The sequence below is a fragment of the Schistocerca gregaria genome, chromosome 2 (assembly GCF_023897955.1).
Source record: "Schistocerca gregaria isolate iqSchGreg1 chromosome 2, iqSchGreg1.2, whole genome shotgun sequence".
NCBI lineage: Eukaryota > Metazoa > Arthropoda > Insecta > Orthoptera > Acrididae > Schistocerca > Schistocerca gregaria.
This window is the reverse complement of record NC_064921.1, coordinates 135966913-135984054: the sequence shown is the minus strand read 5'-3', so window position 1 is coordinate 135984054 and position 17142 is coordinate 135966913. Positions and strand designations below refer to the sequence as shown.

At 39.1% G+C, this 17142-nt stretch overlaps 1 long non-coding RNA gene across 2 annotated transcripts in view; it reads left to right on the top strand.

Moving 5' to 3' along the window:
- Positions 1 to 15533, top strand: part of LOC126336519 (uncharacterized) — a 29992-nt gene extending 14459 nt beyond the window's left edge. For both annotated transcript variants that reach the window (XR_007564970.1, XR_007564969.1), the window contains exon 3: positions 12857 to 15533. This is a non-coding gene — a long non-coding RNA (uncharacterized LOC126336519). The remainder of the gene's footprint in view (positions 1 to 12856) is intronic.
- Positions 15534 to 17142: the final 1609 nt, after the last annotated feature.

Genomic DNA, 17142 nt, shown 5'->3' with positions numbered 1-17142 from the left:
AGCTGCTACAGATGTAATGAATGCAGATTGACATTTGTTGTTGCTGTTGTGGTCTTCAGTCCTGAGACTGGTTTGATGCAGCTCTCCATGCTACTCTATCCTGTGCAAGCTGCTTCATCTCCCAATACGTACTGCAGCCTACAGCCTTCTGAATCTGTTTAGTGTATTCATCTCTTGGTCTCCCTCTACTATTTTTACCCTTCAAGCTGCCCTCAAATACTAAATTGGTGTTCCCTTGATGCCTCAGAACATGTCCTACCAACCGATCCCTTCTTCTTGTCAAGTTGTGCCACAAACTCCTCTTCTCCCCAATCCTATTCAGTACCTCCTCATTAGTGATGTCATCTACCCATTTAATCTTCAGCATTCTTCCATAGCACCACATTTTGAAGGCTTCTATTCTCTTCTTGTCCAAACTAGTTACCGTCCATGTTTCACTTCCATACATGGCTACACCCCATACAGATACTTTCAGAAACTACTTCCTGACACTTAAATCTATACTCGATGTTAAAAAATTTCTCTTCTTCAGAGACACTTTCCTTGCCATTGCCAGTCTACATTTTATATCCTCTGTACTTCGACCATCATCAGTTATTTTGCTCCACAAATAGCAAAACTCCTTCACTACTTTAAGTGTCTCATTTCCTAATCCAATTCCCTCAGCATCGCCCGACTTAATTTGACTACATTCCATTATCCTCGTTTTGCTTTTGTTGATGTTCATCTTATATCCTCTCTTCAAGACACTGTCCATTCTGTTCAACTGCTCTTCCAAGTCCTTTGCTGTCTCTGACAGAATTACAATGTCATCGGCGAACCTTAAAGTTTTTATTTCTTCTCCATGGATTTTAATACCTACTCCGAATTTTTCTTTTGTTTCCTTTAGTGCTTGCTCAATATACAGATTGAATAACATCAGGGAGAGGCTACAACTCTGTCTCACTCCCTTCCCAAAAACTGCTTCACTTTCATGTCCCTCGACTTTTCTGTATGCCATCTGGTTTCTGTACAAATTGTAAATAGCCTTTCGCTCCCTGTATTTTACCCCTGCCACCTTCAGAATTTGAAAGAGAGTATTCCAGTCAACAATGTCAAAAGCTTTCTCCAAGTCTAGAAATGCTAGAAACATAGGTTTGCCTTTTCTTAATCTAGCTTCTAAGAAAAGTCGTAGGGTCAGTTTTACCTCACGTGTTCCCATATTTCTTCAGAATCCAAACTGAGGTCGGCTTCTACCAGTTTTTCCATTCGTCTGTAAAGAATCCACGTTAGTATTTTGCAGCTGTGACTTATTAAACTGATAGTTCGGTAATTTTCACATCTGTCAACACTTGCTTTCTTTGGGATTGGAATTATTATATTCTTCTTGAAGTCTGTGGGTATTTTGCCTGTCTCATACATTTTGCTCACCACATGGTAGAGTTTTGTCAGGACTGGCCCTCCCAAGGCTGTCAGTAGTTCTAATGAAATGTTGTCTACTCCTGGGGCCTTGTTTCGACTCAGGTCTTTCAATGCTCTGTCAAACTCTTCATGCAGTATCGTATCTCCCATTTCATGTTCTTCTACATCCTCTTCCTTTCCCATAATATTGTCCTCAAGTACATCGCCCTTGTATAGACCCTGCATATACCCCTTCCACCTTTCTGCTTTCCCTTCTTTGCTTAGAACTGGGTTTCCATCTGAGCTCTTCATATTCATACAAGTGGTACTCTTTTTCTACATCCTTACATTTGTCCTCTAGCCATCCCTGCTTAGCCATTTTACACTTCCTGTCGATCTCATTTTTGAGACGTTTGTATTTCTTCTGTCACCCAAGGATTTCTACTAGCCCTCGTTTTTTTATCTACTTGATCCTCTGCTGCCTTCACTACTTCATGCCTCAAAGCTACTCATTCTTCTTCTACTGTATTTCTTGCCCCCCCCCCCCCTTCTTGTCAATTGTTCCCTTATGCTCTTCCTGAAACTCTGTAGAGCCTCTGGTTTAGTCAGTTTATCCAGGTCCCATCTCCTAAAATTCCCACCTTTTTGCAGTTTCTTCAGTTTTAATCTACAGCTCATAATCAATAGATTGTGGTCATAGTCCACATCTGCCCCTGCAAATGTCTAACAATTTAAAATCTGGTTCCTAAATCTCTGTCTAACCATTATGTAATCTATCTGAAACCGGTCAGTATCTCCAGGTTTCTTCCATGTATACAACCTCCTTTTATGATTCTTGAACCAAGTGTTAGCTATGATTAAGTTGTGCTCTGTACAAAATTCTACCAGGCAGCTTCCTCTTTCATTTCTTTCCCCCAATCCATATTCACCTACTACGTTTCCTTCTCTTCCTTTTCCTACTATCGAATTCTAGTCACCCATGACTATTAAATTTTTGTCTCCTTTCACTATCTGAATAATTTCTTTTATCTCATTATACATTTCTTCAATTTCTTCGTCATCTGCAGAGCTAGTTGGCATATAGACTTGTACTAGTGTGGTAGGTGTGGGATTCGTGTCTATGTTGGCCACAATAATGCGTTCACTATGTTGTTTGTAGTAGCTTACCTGAACTCCTATTTTTTTTATTCATTATTAAACCTACTCCTGCATTACCCCTATTTGATTTTATATTTATAACCCTGTATTCACCTGACCAAAAGTCTTGTTCCTCCTGCCACCGAACTTCACTAATTCCCACTATATCTAACTTTAACCTATCCATTTCCCTTTTTAAATTTTCTAATCTACCTGCCCAATTAAGGGATCTGACATTCCACACTCCGATCTGTAGAATGCCAGTTTTCTTTCTCCTGATAACGACGTCCTCCTGAGGAGTACGGGGACATGAATTGGAAGGAGTGACAAGACAGAAGAAGAGGAAACTGTTGGGTGGAGGGTGAGGGTGCGGGAATGGTAGGTTATGTGAGATTGAGGCCAGGATGATTATAGAGGCAGACAATGTGTTGTAAAGATAACTCCTGCCTGCATAGTTCACAGAAGTGGGTGGTGGAGGGAAGAATCCAGATGGTTTGGGTTGTGAAACAGCCATTGAAATTGAGCATGTTGTGCAGAGCTGTATGTTGTGCCACTTGAATATTCTCAACAACAGTTTGGCAGTGGCCATTTGTCATGGATACATAGCCGGTTGGTTATGAGACCTTCAGTATACTGGGTGACAAAGAAGTGTTTCCACTGTAGGGACTAGGAGAAGCAGAGTAGGTCTTTGATAAGTTCAGTATGTTGGAATTTTGGAGTAGGGCTGAAGTTTAGGCCTTTGGATAGGACTGAAGCTTCTGTGGGACTGAGGTTTTTGGTGGAGAGGTTACCAGCAGTGTTTTGGGTTCTGGGTTTTGTGGGGTGTTGGGAGGGAGTTTTGGAGGATGTGGTAAACCGAAGAGGTCAGCTAGGCAGGGTCTGAGCGCCATGAGGGGTTGGTGAGGAGGTTCACTGTGAGAAGAATGGGTGTACCCCAAGACAGGAGTAGATGTCAACAGGTTGGATAGTTCATGATGGTTGTGTCTGGAATGCTCCTCAATGTGTTGAGGTGCAAAGGTTTCTACTTCAGAGACATTGCGTGAGTAGTGCAGAACAACAGTATCTTGCAGAGGCAATGAAGGCACTTCTGGGAAGTCTGCAATGGAAATGTGTTTTTGCAGTATCAGGTTCTTGAGGGATAGCAACTGGCAGAATCCAAAAGGTGAAGGTCATCGTGAAAGGAGGGGTGGGATCCAGCGAAAATCCAGCGAAAGGGATTTTTATGGTTAGGCAATTTGTGGGGGGAGAGGGATTCCATGGTTTAGGCAGCATTTAAGGAACAGGTTCTGGGACAGGAATTTAGCCAAGGGAAGAGATACTTTTTGGAGGGATAACGATAGCAAACAAATGGGGACGTGAAAATGTTAGGTGGTTGTAAGGAGAACTGGATATTATAGTGTGAGTTCATTGCATGAAGAAGATGAAAGAAATTGTGCTGGGAGCAATAGTATGGTTTTATGATGTGGCAATATTTAAATAGTGTGTAACTTATCATCACATGCAGGCTGAAAAACGGAAACACACAAAGTTCTGATAGGAGGTATGTGTCAGAAGAGATGGGTTGATTCAGTGGTTAAATGTAGTGGTCAGTTGCTGGAATGCACAATAACTGTGATCCAGTGGCTGTGTGTTACGTAGAACATGTGTGATGCAGTCATAACTGCCGTGACTAGTGCTACAAGGTGTCACAAAAGTTGTGTGCAACCATATTGGTTGGCACAGGTGAAGCATGTGCATAACAAAGGTGGTTGGGAAAACACATGAAAAGATGCGGACAGACAATACAGACTGTCAAACAAGACGTAGATTACAGATAGTAACAAAAGAGGCACGATACAAAGTTTGGGATGAAGAGAGCCACTTGGCAGTATGAATGTTGTAGGAAAGTTCATGTAGAATGTAAATACTACTCACTGAAAAGCAGAAGCATTGAATTATCTGTAGGTACACACAAAAGAAGTAAAACTTCTGGCATTTGGAATTATCGTTTGATGAACTAGAGTAAAATACAAAAATACTCATACACAAGCATACACGTACCTATGTCACTACATAGTGTCAGCTAGACTGACAGCACCAATGCTATTTTGCGGCAGGTTGACTGGTTGTGGTGAGGGTAGTGTTAGGTTGCATGAATAAAGGGAGAGGGAAGTGTGAAGCAGTGTAGGGACTGGGGTGGGTAGCTAGCAGCTCAGAGGGAGGCCAGTTTGCCAGCTAGGTCTGTGGGCAGAGGGGTGGCAGGTATATGGGCTGGCACGATTATACGAGCCAGTGGGAAGCGACACATGCTGAAGGCAGTGTGGTGATGTGAATTGGAAGCTGACAGGGTGGAGGAAGGGAAAACTGTTGGGTGGGATTGGGGTGGGTAGCTAGCAGCTCAGAGGGAGGCCAGTTTTCCAGCTAGGTCTGTGGGCAGAGGGGTGACAGGTATATGGGCTGGCACAATTATACGAGCCAGTGGGAAGCGACACATGCTGAAGGCAGTGTGGTGATGTGAATTGGAAGCTGACAGGGTGGAGGAAGGGAAAACTGTTGGGTGGGGGGGGGGGGGGGGGGGGGGATGGAGGCAGCACTAACTCAGACCAGGATGGTTAGGGGTTTGGAGAAACATGTTGTAAGGATAACTCCTGTCTATGTCATTCAGAGAAGGTAATGGTTGAGGGAAGGATCCAGACGGTTTAGGTATTGAAGCAGTCATTGAAGTTGAGTGTGTTGTGCTCAACTGTACATTGTGCCACTGAGATGTCAACTTTGTTCTTGGTAACAGTTTGGCAGTGGCTATTCATCCTGGTGGGCAGCTGGTTGGCAGTCGTACCATCATCCATCATAAAAGGCTGTGCAGTGTTTACAGCAGAGTTGGTACATGACATGGCTGCTTTCACAGGTGGCCCAGCCTCTGATAGGATAGGATAGGATAGGATAGGATAAACCTCTGACAGGACTGGAGTAGGAGGTGCTGGGTAGGTGGATTGGGCAGGTCTTGCACAGTGGGACTGGGGGCAGGAGTGGCTTAGAAATGGGTTAGGGTGTCATGTAAGTAGGGTGGCTGATGGAACACACCATTTTAGGGGGATTGGGAAGGATCTTGGGTAGGATGCCCCTCTGTTTAGGACAGGATGAGAGATATTCAAAAGATATGATTCAGTTGTTCCAGTCCAGTGTGATACTGGGTGACGAGATGGTTGCTCCTTGGTCAAGGGTCTTCTCGTCACTGAAGATACAACATCCATGGGTGGCTGAGGTGTGTGGGAGGGAGTTTTTGGTGTGGAAGGGATGGCAGCTATCAAAAGTTTAGTACTTTTGTTGGTTAGTGGATTTACTGCAGACAGGGGTGTAGATGGAGCCATCAGCAAGGTGGAGGTCATCATCTAGGAAGGTGGTGTGTCACTAGAGGAAGACCAGATGAAGTGGATGGGAGAAAAGGTATTGAGATTATGAAGGAATGTGGATAGGGTGTCTTTGCTCCAAGTCCAGGATCATGAAGATATCAATGAACATGAATTAGACTAGGGGTTGGAAATTTTGGGACACTAGGAAGGTTTCTACATGACCTGTTCTAACGTTTTAACGACTTAAAGTGTGAGTGTGGGTCTGGGTTATACTGATTTATTTCCCCAAACCACATTCCACTTCTTTATGAGATGACTTGCTTGGGATTTGCAACCTCTCTTCTCTACTGGATAGCCGGCTCCTGGAAACTCTCTTGACTTATTCTTCGTCAAATAATGTTAGATACAGGAATTTTCAAGCCTCTTTCTACTAGTGAAATAAGCCACTCTTCTCTACTGGATAGCCGGCCGCTGGAAACACTCTTGACTTCTTCTTCATCAAATAATGTTAGGTACAGGAATTTTCAAGCCTCTTTCTACTAGTGAAATAAGTAGCTATACAAACTTTAATTTTCGTCAGTCAACGATGTATTTGAGTTTCAAGCACAATAAAAATTCTCCCTTTCAGCATAATATGTAACTTCAGTAAGTCTCTTGTACAGTTGTATGTTTGAAACAAATTGATTTACATTCGAAAGAAAGTCTGCTTAGACACCATGACTTTCAGAAAAAGAGACTAAAAAAACGCCTTCCCTCTCACAAGGCTGAGTCAAGAGTCTACAAGAGTACTTTTTCAATTGTTCTTGTTTCACTTAACAATAGTCAATGACACAATAAGCATAGAGCTGCATATAGACTCCATGATTCTTCCTTACATTCTCACTAACACAACTATGGGCTGTCCAACAGTTCCTTGTTGGCACCATTCGACCACCGTGTCTACTTTCTTCCCGAGACTGATTTTAAACCTGCACACACAAACATGTGACGTGCAGTAGGTAGGATTTTACCACCCCACACCCGTATCTAGAATATCGTGTGTTTGAGATGGTAGGAGGCTGAGTGGTTCTAGAATTTACACAGAAATTCTTGAATCATTACATATCTCCCCCCCCCCCCCCCCCCCCTTCAGATTGAACACACATTATTTTATACATAATCATTATACAAGTAATATCACTCATAATAACATTTCATATCTTAACAGTATACTTTTTTTACTTGTGTTTATATACATGTCTCTCCTTTCCATAACAATTCTCTGTCCTCGCTTGCACAATCTGTTGCGTATTATTTTTTTTTCTCTCTCTCTCTCTCTATTCTTTTCTTATTTACTTTGTTGTTAAGAGATGAGCATTTACTCGTGGTTTTAGTCAGCTTTACTAATATTTAGGAATTGTGAGGACACTTTTCCTTTTCTTTTCTTTATTTCCTTTTTCAAGCAAAAACTTCAGGTGTTTATGACACATGAGTAATCTATTTCTATTCTTATCTTTTTGTACTACCTTTTTCCTAGTATGTACTATTTTCATTAGTTGTTGCTTGGAGGAACTCTAAATGAAAGTGTTCTTTTGACTCTCATTTACTTCCATGAAATATAATAATGCTAGTCATTCATAGAATTTACACTTTCCAAAATAACTCGTACAAAATTTGTGACTTTTGTCATGATACTGTCTCCTCCTAGGATCAGCATCTATTCCTTACTTGTGGGTTGACCTCTTTCCATTCAGGTATGTACGCCCCTTTAAAAAAATCTCTGTTTTTTAGGCCACAGATCATCCTATCTCAACATAGGTACGTCTGCCCTTTATACTTAGTGATTGCCGGGAACTCCCCTTTATCCTTTCTGAGTAGGCCTCACAGTTCATTACCCAAGTATATATTTCTATGTATACCATAATTAAGTATCTTCTGGTAAAGTTATAAATCCATCTTAAACTTCGCATTCATTCTTTAATATATCATTTACTCCCTAGAATCCTCCTGTGCTTATCACTTCTATATTTTCAATAGATATTATATCTACATATAACCCTGAATTACCTCCCCATAGTAAATCAGTCACAGCTTCACTAGTTAATACAATGTTAGGTGAAGATACCTTTTCTTCTACTTTATCTTGGGTAAGCTTAATCTTTTTCCACATGTCATCCATACCTTTCCTGGTATTATTAAGTTCAGAAGTTACATCCTACTATCCTTCACTTCATTATTTATTACACTGACGTTTCTCACGCCTTTTTCTTATTTATCCATTACTCATTACTATTTTATAGTTGTTCGTTATGTATGGGCACCTCTCATTATGTATATTTGATGTAGAACTGTCATAACTCCTCATACATGTGAGCATAATTCCCTATGTACATACCTTTTCTCCTACAACACCTGGCAGTTCTCACATCGTGACAGACTTTGTCTTATATAATTTAATGTTTGTGTAGAGGTGTATATTTGTGTATATGTGAATGTGTGTTTATGAAGTCTGATTATTTGGCCTTCTTATCTAAAGATAAGATGTAGGTTATTAGTAACCACGGAAATAAGGAAGCACTTTAGCGATAGAAGTTTATGAATATGGAAAGAGGGAAAAGATAGACAGGTCCTCAAGATGAGAAGTAAGAAAGGAAAAAATAGATGTGGTCGCTAGGATCGAAGAAGAGAAAGAAGAAGCCCCAAAGACAGCAAAGCCTTCCCACCCCCTTCCCCAGGATCCCTACCTCTACTTGAGTGAGACGCTGGAGGAGGTTTGGTGTGAAATTGTCTCCTACAGAATGGACTTCTCCCACCTTCACCCATTGAGGTGTCCGAAGGAAATCCTAGCAACCGTATGGAAATGGCAGATGTAGAAGAATCAGTGAGAGTTGTTTGAAAGTCGTGATTTATGTGTTCCTGTAAATCATGCTTTTAACTACAATACCCACCCCTTTCAAAAGTTATACAAACCCTCCCATCTGTATAACATCTCATAAAAGGTACAAAATACTCTTTACAAAATAGAAAAGCTATACAGTTCAGTATAACAATTGTTCAATTAGTCACATCATATTACATTTTCCACAAATATAATATTCTAGTCAATTTATTTCATTTAGATATCACTTTCTTTTCTTTTTTTCTATTTCATAGTCATATCCAGTTTTCTAATCAATAAGAATAAAGGATAGTTTTAGATTTTAAAGGGATTCAGTGCAGGAAAACTATTTTAGAAGAAACACTGAAAAAAACTCAGGATCTGACAGTCATTACTCGGCCTGTTAACTCAAAATGTTAATGTCCCTGGAGAATAGATGACTCTGCTCGGGTCCCATGGATCTGATATTAACTTTTCTTGTGCACTGGCAGACCAGTAATTTTCTTTAAATTTCTTTTGAAAGTCTTCCCAAGAGGAAAAATTCTCAATATTTACTGTACCCCATTCTGAGGCTTCCCCTAGAAGGTACCCCACCGCAAATTCAATCTTCTTGGAGTGTTCACAATTTTTCAGCAAAGCTTGGTTAAACCTTTTTAAGAATTTGGTCCGATGTACCTCTCTGTCCGGCTTAAACTTAGGGAATTGTCTAGATAACCCTGAATTAGCTCCCCATAGTAAATCAGTCACAGCTTCACTAGTTAATACAACGTTAGGTGAAGATACCTTTTCTTCTACTTTATCTTGGGTAAGCTTAATCTTTTTCCACATGTCATCCACACCTTTCGTGGTATTATTAAGTTCAGAAGAAGGAACAGGTGATACATTCCCGGATGTTATTCTCTGGGTAACTTTTCCAACTATAATTTCCCCAAATTGTTCCTCCAAACTAATTACATTTATAATATCAGAGTAGGCTATTTTGTCTTTGAAATTCCTTTCTACATTGTCTACCAATGTACTGACACCTGTAATTTGCGACTGAATGATTGACATTAACTTACTCTGCTTATCTACACTCTCTTACATCATTATACTTAATATTGTACACGTTTTGAAAGATCCTAACTTTTCAATAAGTTCCGATTCTACACTATTACATTTGTTCTCAATGATAAGTTCTAACCTTTTTGACAAATCCTGAAAGGTATCATTCTGTTTCTGACTAAGGTCGGTAAATACATGATTGATATGGCAGATTACTAAATTCTTCGCTTTGAGATTTGACCCTGGCACTTAACAAACCCTAATTTGTCATTTTAATACTTAATTGAGAATTTACTAAGCCTAATTCTTTCCTTAAGAGTCTCACTCTGAGCATTTAACTGCAGACTCTGAGCTTTAATTAAATTTATCAACTCAGCCCAGTCAGGCACTTCTTTGCTAATATTCATGAGCCGGTTCTTGAGTGTCCCCAACCTGTTGTATATTTTCCATACTCTTGTATGCTTTAGCTCTTGTAAGCATTTAAAACTAACTTTAAATATGATAACCACACAAATAAAGTTCACTCAACAGTATCTTGTACCACTTCGTACTAAAGTAATAAAGTTGTGTTTCACGCTCACCCGGTGTAGAATTCTCGTTGCGTAAGTGAGCGGATGTGAAGGCAGGTCAGCACCGGTGAACAGCAGCTGGTGACGGTGGCATCGGATGTATGTTGGTTTCCGTGTCTGTGTCCCCACGATGTGTGTGAGAGCTGTATACACCCCCGCACTGGATCTTCTTAGCTGAATGGTTCCATGCGTACTTCTTCTTCGACAAATACATCAAAATCTTCTTTACTATTTTTATCGTTGTGAATTTTTCATTTCTTCAATGTTTTTCCACTTAAACTTCGCTCCCTTCTTCTCTCGTTTTTGAATTAAAATTCCTGTTTTCTGGTCCTTTCACACAGGTCACCACGTTCTAACATTCTGATGACTAAAAGTGTGAGTATGATCTGGGTTATATTGACTTATTCCCCCAAACCACCTTCCACTTCTTTACGAGGTGACTTACTTGGAATTTGCAGCCACTCTTCTTTACTGAATAGCCAGCTGCTGGAAACCCTCTTTGACTTCTTCTCTGTCGAATAATGCTACAGGAATTTTTAGACTCCTTCTACTTATGAAATAAGTCTATACAAACTTTACTTTTCGTCAACTAATGATGTATTTGACGTCCATACAAACATTACTTTTCGTCAACTAACGATGTATTTGATGTCCATACACAATAAAAATCTGACTTTCCACATGAATATGTAACTTCCTTTCTTAACAATGAATCATAAAATGAGTCTTGCCTCTAACAAGGTTGGGTCAAGAGCCTACAAGAGTACTTTTTCAACTGTTATTGTTTTAATAACAATAGTCAATGACACAATAAGCACAGAGCTGCATATAAACTCCATGGTTCTTCCTTACGCACTCACTAAAACATCTATGCATTGTCCGATAGGTATTTGTCAGTGCCGTTCAACTGCTGCATCTACTTTCTTCCCGCGACTGATTTCAAAACTGCACACACAAACATGTGACGTGCAGTAGCTAGGATTTTACCATCCAACATTCGTGTCTAGAATATTGTGTGTTCAAGACAGTAGAAGGCTGAGTGGTTCTAGAATTTACACAGAAGTTCTTGAATCACTGCAGTGTAAAGAGGTTGGCATAGGAGAGTGCCATGCGGATGCTGATGGCTGTGCTGCAGATTTGTTTTTAAACCTGGAAAAATAGTTGTGGGTCACACCTCCGTTCACATTAAACCAACCAACCACGAACAGTACCCGCATTTCCACAGCTCCTATCTCTTCCATGCCAAAAAATCCCTCCCATACAGCCTAGCCATCTGCAGACATTGTATCTGTAGTGACAATAACTCCCTTTATGCCAGATAGGCAGTAATCCCAAACCTAGTCCATAAATAGATTTCCCATGCCATATCTTCACGCATCCACAATCCTCCCACCACCCCAAAGGATTAGTTGGAAAGGAGCACCCCCCCCCCCCCCCATGTCACCCAATATCACCCTGTGCTGAATAGCTGAACCATATCTTCACCAGGTCTTTGATTTTCTCTCATCCTGACCCAAAGTGAGGGACATCCTACCCAAGATCCTTTCCACACCTTCTAAAGTGGTGTTCTATTGCCGTCCCAAACTACGCAACATCGTAGTCCATTCCTGGCCCACCCTCACTCTGAACCCTTTGCCAAATGGATCATATCCCTGTGCAGACCAAGATGCAAGACCTGCCCAATCTACCCACGCAGCACCTCCTACTCCAGTCCTATCACAGGCTTATCCTGCCCCATCAGAGGCCACATTATCTGTGAAAGCAGCCATATCATACACTAACTCTGCTGCAAATACTGCATAGCCTTTTATGTTGGTATGACTACCATCCAGCTTTCCACCAGAATGAACAGCCACTGCCAAATTGTTGTCAAGAACTAAGTTGAGCATCCAGTGACACAATATACAGTTGAGAACAATGTGCTCTATTTCAGTGGCTGGGACAGGAGTTATCCTTACAACACATACTCCACTTCCATAATCATCCTGGCTTCAATCTCAGGTAACCTAACGACCTCGCTCTCTCCACCCAACAGTTTCCCCTTCCTCCATTCTGTCATCCCTTCCCAATTTATGTCACCTTCAGCGCGTCCCGCTTCCCGCTGTCCACTACATTCATGCCAGCCCATATGTATGCCACTCCTTCCTTCTGCGTTCCTAGCTGGCAAACAGCGTCCCTCTGACCCACTAGCCACCCACCCCCTCCCTTGCCTGACCCTCTCTCCCTCTACCCACTCCATTCGACACTACCCTCACCACAACCCAGTCCATCTGGCATCACGTAAGGGCTCCATCTGGCATCACGTAAGGGCAAAGGCATGTGTATGCATGAACGTGTGTGTGTGTGTGTGTGTGTGTGTGTGTGTGTGTGTGTGTGTGTGTTTGTATTTTACTATAGCTTTTCAAAGGATAACTTCAAAAACTAGGAAATTTTCCATCTTTTGTATGTGCCTACAGATACATTATACAAGAAATTCATACAGCAAATAAGTCATTTGACAAAGTTATATTGATCAGGTAATATTTGTACTATTGTTTCAGTAGCTGAGATGTTACATACTGGTGTATAGTGCAGAGGATCTCAGGTTCAAACCCAGGTCAGTTCTCTGAGTTTTTTTACATTTCATAATACTGTCTCTATTGTATAGTCAATAAAGATAATTATAACACTATGTTTTGAAGTTAATGAGGTGGAAATATTGTTGTCAGATAAATTAAAAGAGGTGTCAGTTACATGTATTTGTGAACATTGTTTAATAGAAAATATGTTAACTTTGGAATGATATGGAAATTTATTGAGATAACTTATACAGTCGGTAGATGTGTCATTTTGTAGCAAACAACCTCTAGTTTGATTAGCGCAGTGTATCAGTAGCCCTTCCACCAGGAGTGCCAGTATAGTGCACACCTACCAATTCTGTAGGTTATATCAATAAATTTCTATATCATTCCAAAGTCGCCAAGTCCTTTAGACTCACCCTGTTTGTTAGAGAAGGCATCAAACACTGTTACTTGAAGTTCATTGATCAGCTAGAGAAAGAGCATGGCAGCTGAATTTCTGCTACAGATCTAATTTAAATGTCATTTTATTTGTATATAGTAGCCTAAATGGAAACATAACTACTTTCTTTTACTTTGAAAATTGTGAGAAGGCACTTGGCACTATAAAAGCAGTTAGTACAAAAAATATTGTGTGTGGTGACTATAACATAGATTTCAATGAGGACTAAAAGGACTGATTTAACCGTGAGGATTTATTAAAAACTTATAACATACACACAGCCATTAAATCCCCTGCCAGAGTCACCAATCACCCAGTGGTACTATAGATCAGGTTCTAATAAAACAGATAAATATTTATTCAAAGCTGGAAATATGAATACAGGTTTCTGTGATCATTATGCAACATTTATTTAATTCCCAATAGAAACCATAGGTAACAATCAACCACAAATAATGAGGAAAGGTTGAAATTGTAGCAACAAAAACTTAAGACATCTTGGGCATTTGCTGAAAACAGGAACGTGGAATGACATGTACACTGCGAGGGCACATGTAAAGTTTTGACATGTTCATGGTGATATTCTCACATTATTTCAGTATTTTTTTTCCAGTTAAAAACTAAAAATTCAAAATTAGTAAAAGAAATAGTTTTTGGCCGACAACTAAAATATTTGTTGAAAACAGAAGATTTGAATAAATTTCAAAAGCACAAATTTTATTGAAGAATTTTTATGTGTTTCAAGAATTATAAGAGAGTGCTTCACGAGGTCAAAAAAAAGGTAAGAAAATGGAAAATGATCACTACATAATAACACCCAAAAAAGCCACTATTAAAAAAGGGCAAGAAAGAAGAAATTGCCAATTATAGACCTCTTGCTTTGCTATCAGTATTTACAAAACTACTAGAAAAAAAATCATAAGAGATTGCTAGATTTTCTAGAATAGTGCAACATACTACCCACCGCCCACCATGGCTTCCAGAAAGGCCAATCAACAGAAATCACAATATTTGAATTTCTAAGTGAAGTGCGCCAAAAACTTGATAGTGGGGGAAAAAGTAACTGGCATATACCTTGATCTGTCCAAGTGTCATACCACTATCCAGTTTGCAGATGACAAATATTTTAGTCAGTAAGAAGACAGCAGAAATGTTGCAGACAACACTATCTGAGACATTAACCGGTTTTGTAAGCTCATTCAGCCAAAACAAACCGATAACAAATAAAGTAAAACAGAAGTGTTAAATTTTTATAATGTCTAGAGAAACAGTGAAGAGTGTATAAAAATTCAGATATCAGACAGAGATATTTCAGGTGTGGCTAATGCAGAATTTCTGGGGATCTGGTGCAAAATTAACCTTAGATTGGATACTCACATTGATAGCATGTTACCATGTGTTGTTTGAAGAGTGCTTGAAAACAGTTGCCATAAGGACTGTCTAATGACTGTTTATTATGCTACGTTCTGTTCTGAAGTATGGGATCACTTTCTGGGGTAAATCACCATCCTGCCAAAAATTCTTCAGGTTGCAAAGAAGAAAAGTGAGAATCATGGCTGGAATAAAAATGAATAAACCTTGCAGACCACTATTTAAAAGCTTGGGGAGTCTTCCTCTTCCATGTATTTACATTTCTGAAAGTACAGTGTTTATTAAGAAATATGCAATAACAAATCCTAGTGTCCTCTTCAAAAATGAAAATCTGCATCACCATGACACAAGACAGAAAACTGACTTTCACATGCTCCAAATAGAAAGTAGTTGTGCCAAAAAGGAACATTACACCATGGTAAAATTATTTACGACAAGTTTCCAAATTAAATTAAAGTACTAAATGATCTACAAAAATTAAAGCAGTGTTAAAAGAATATTAATTAATGCATTGCTTCCATAGTCTGGAAGAGTTCCTCCAAAATCTTTGAGAAGTTAATGTCAAGTGTATAAGCCACATTCTTTATCACATAACAAAAATATTGTGTAAATGTGGCTATGTACTTGTAGTCTGTAACCATTAATATTAGTTTAGTCATATTTCCAGTTGTAATTTTCTAGCTATAATAGTTTAATTATAAGTCAGAGCTTAAAAAAATGTATTCAGTAATGCACACAAACATCATCTAATAATGAAGACATATATGCACTGATCTATCCATTATCTGATGTGTTGTACTGTACATGTAATATAAACTGGACCAAATAAAATACAAATACAAATCATACTGTACTTTTCATTTTCCAAGTTTTCTAGCCCACTATTGTGTGCAAGAAACTAGCCTGATATTAGCTTTGTTTACAGATATTTTTAACTAGCTTGCGGCAAAAGGGGGAGGGGGGGGGGTTAATGTATGTGATTAGAGGCTATGCACAGATTGTTTTCGACCACAGCTCAGACACTAATGGAACTAGTAAAATATTCAGAATCAGATATCACATTCACAAGCATATAATCGTATACAGAGAACGTGAATCATTAACAGAAGTGATCCATACGTAATGCAATAGCTGCTAAACTACACATAAATACCTATACAAAATTTACCAAACAATAAGTGTAATGTACTTACATAGTGCTTTACAGAAACATACACAATTAATAGAAGACACAGACTCATTGCCACATAACAAAAAATGCACTTGAGAAACTGAAACAAGTTTCAAATGAGATTTATCATACTCCCATGAACTACATCCAGACACTGGGCTCAGCAGATATAATGATCACACAACCATAACTACAAAATATGAGCTGATACCACAAACCAAAAACCAGCATACATACAAACACTTCTCCTTTAGTATTGTGTGTAAAAATGAAATGACATTAATGAACCGATTAGGAGAAACAGGCAACTGATATTGCAGAACATACATGTTGTGTGTCCTCAACCTCCAACTTCAGAAATCTATATCTAAATAAATATCTGCTGTTGCAATGAGCCACTTTCAGTATCCATAGTACATGCCTTACTTAGTTTTGTGACAAAAAATGAAGCCAGATTAATGGTCAAATTAGGATATACCAGGTGCTGAATACCAAAGAAAAGACTCAATGTGAGCCCTTCCTCTCTAACTTTAGAAGTCCAGAAGTAAATAAATATCCACCATACAATATTCCACTTGCAGCATGCACAGTACACTTTTATTTTGGTTTTGAACTCTGAAGTTATGGTCTGAGTGTGCCCACCACATATTTTAGTGATATTCAGTTGCTGGTGTCTTCTAATTGGATTGATAATCTGGCTTCATTTTTTCTAATAGTGTATTATTCAGGTTCATAGGTATTGTTGGTTACACATTTTTCTGTGTTTTCCCCTCCATCTTTCTAAAAATTTCAAAAATATTCCACTTATATTGATTTCTGATGTTCTGAAAGAAGTACAGCTTTCCTTATTATTCTTCTTCTTCCCATTACTAATTATAAGATTAGCATTAATTTTATAAGTACTTTGTGCTTTCTGAAACTAGTCGATTCTTTATGAGTAACTGTTCAATTTTTCTTCTGTTATGTAAATATTATTCTAGTCAACAACTTACAAGACTGAGATATGAGACTGATTTTCTTTCCTTCAACCCATATTTACCAGTGTTTTGGCCTTCCTTTCTTTTCTACTATTTGATTAAAATTCCCAATTCTCATATTTTAACTCTTGTCACTTATTTCTCAGTTCTTCAAAAATATTCTCTATGGCCACCCTAACATTTAATATGTGGACATACACATCTATATAATAGCAATTGGCAATGTCTCTGATTCATTTTTAAAAAGTAAGATTCGACACTTCAAGAACACCAGTGTTCTAAATTGAAAATAAGAGTAATTTATTCA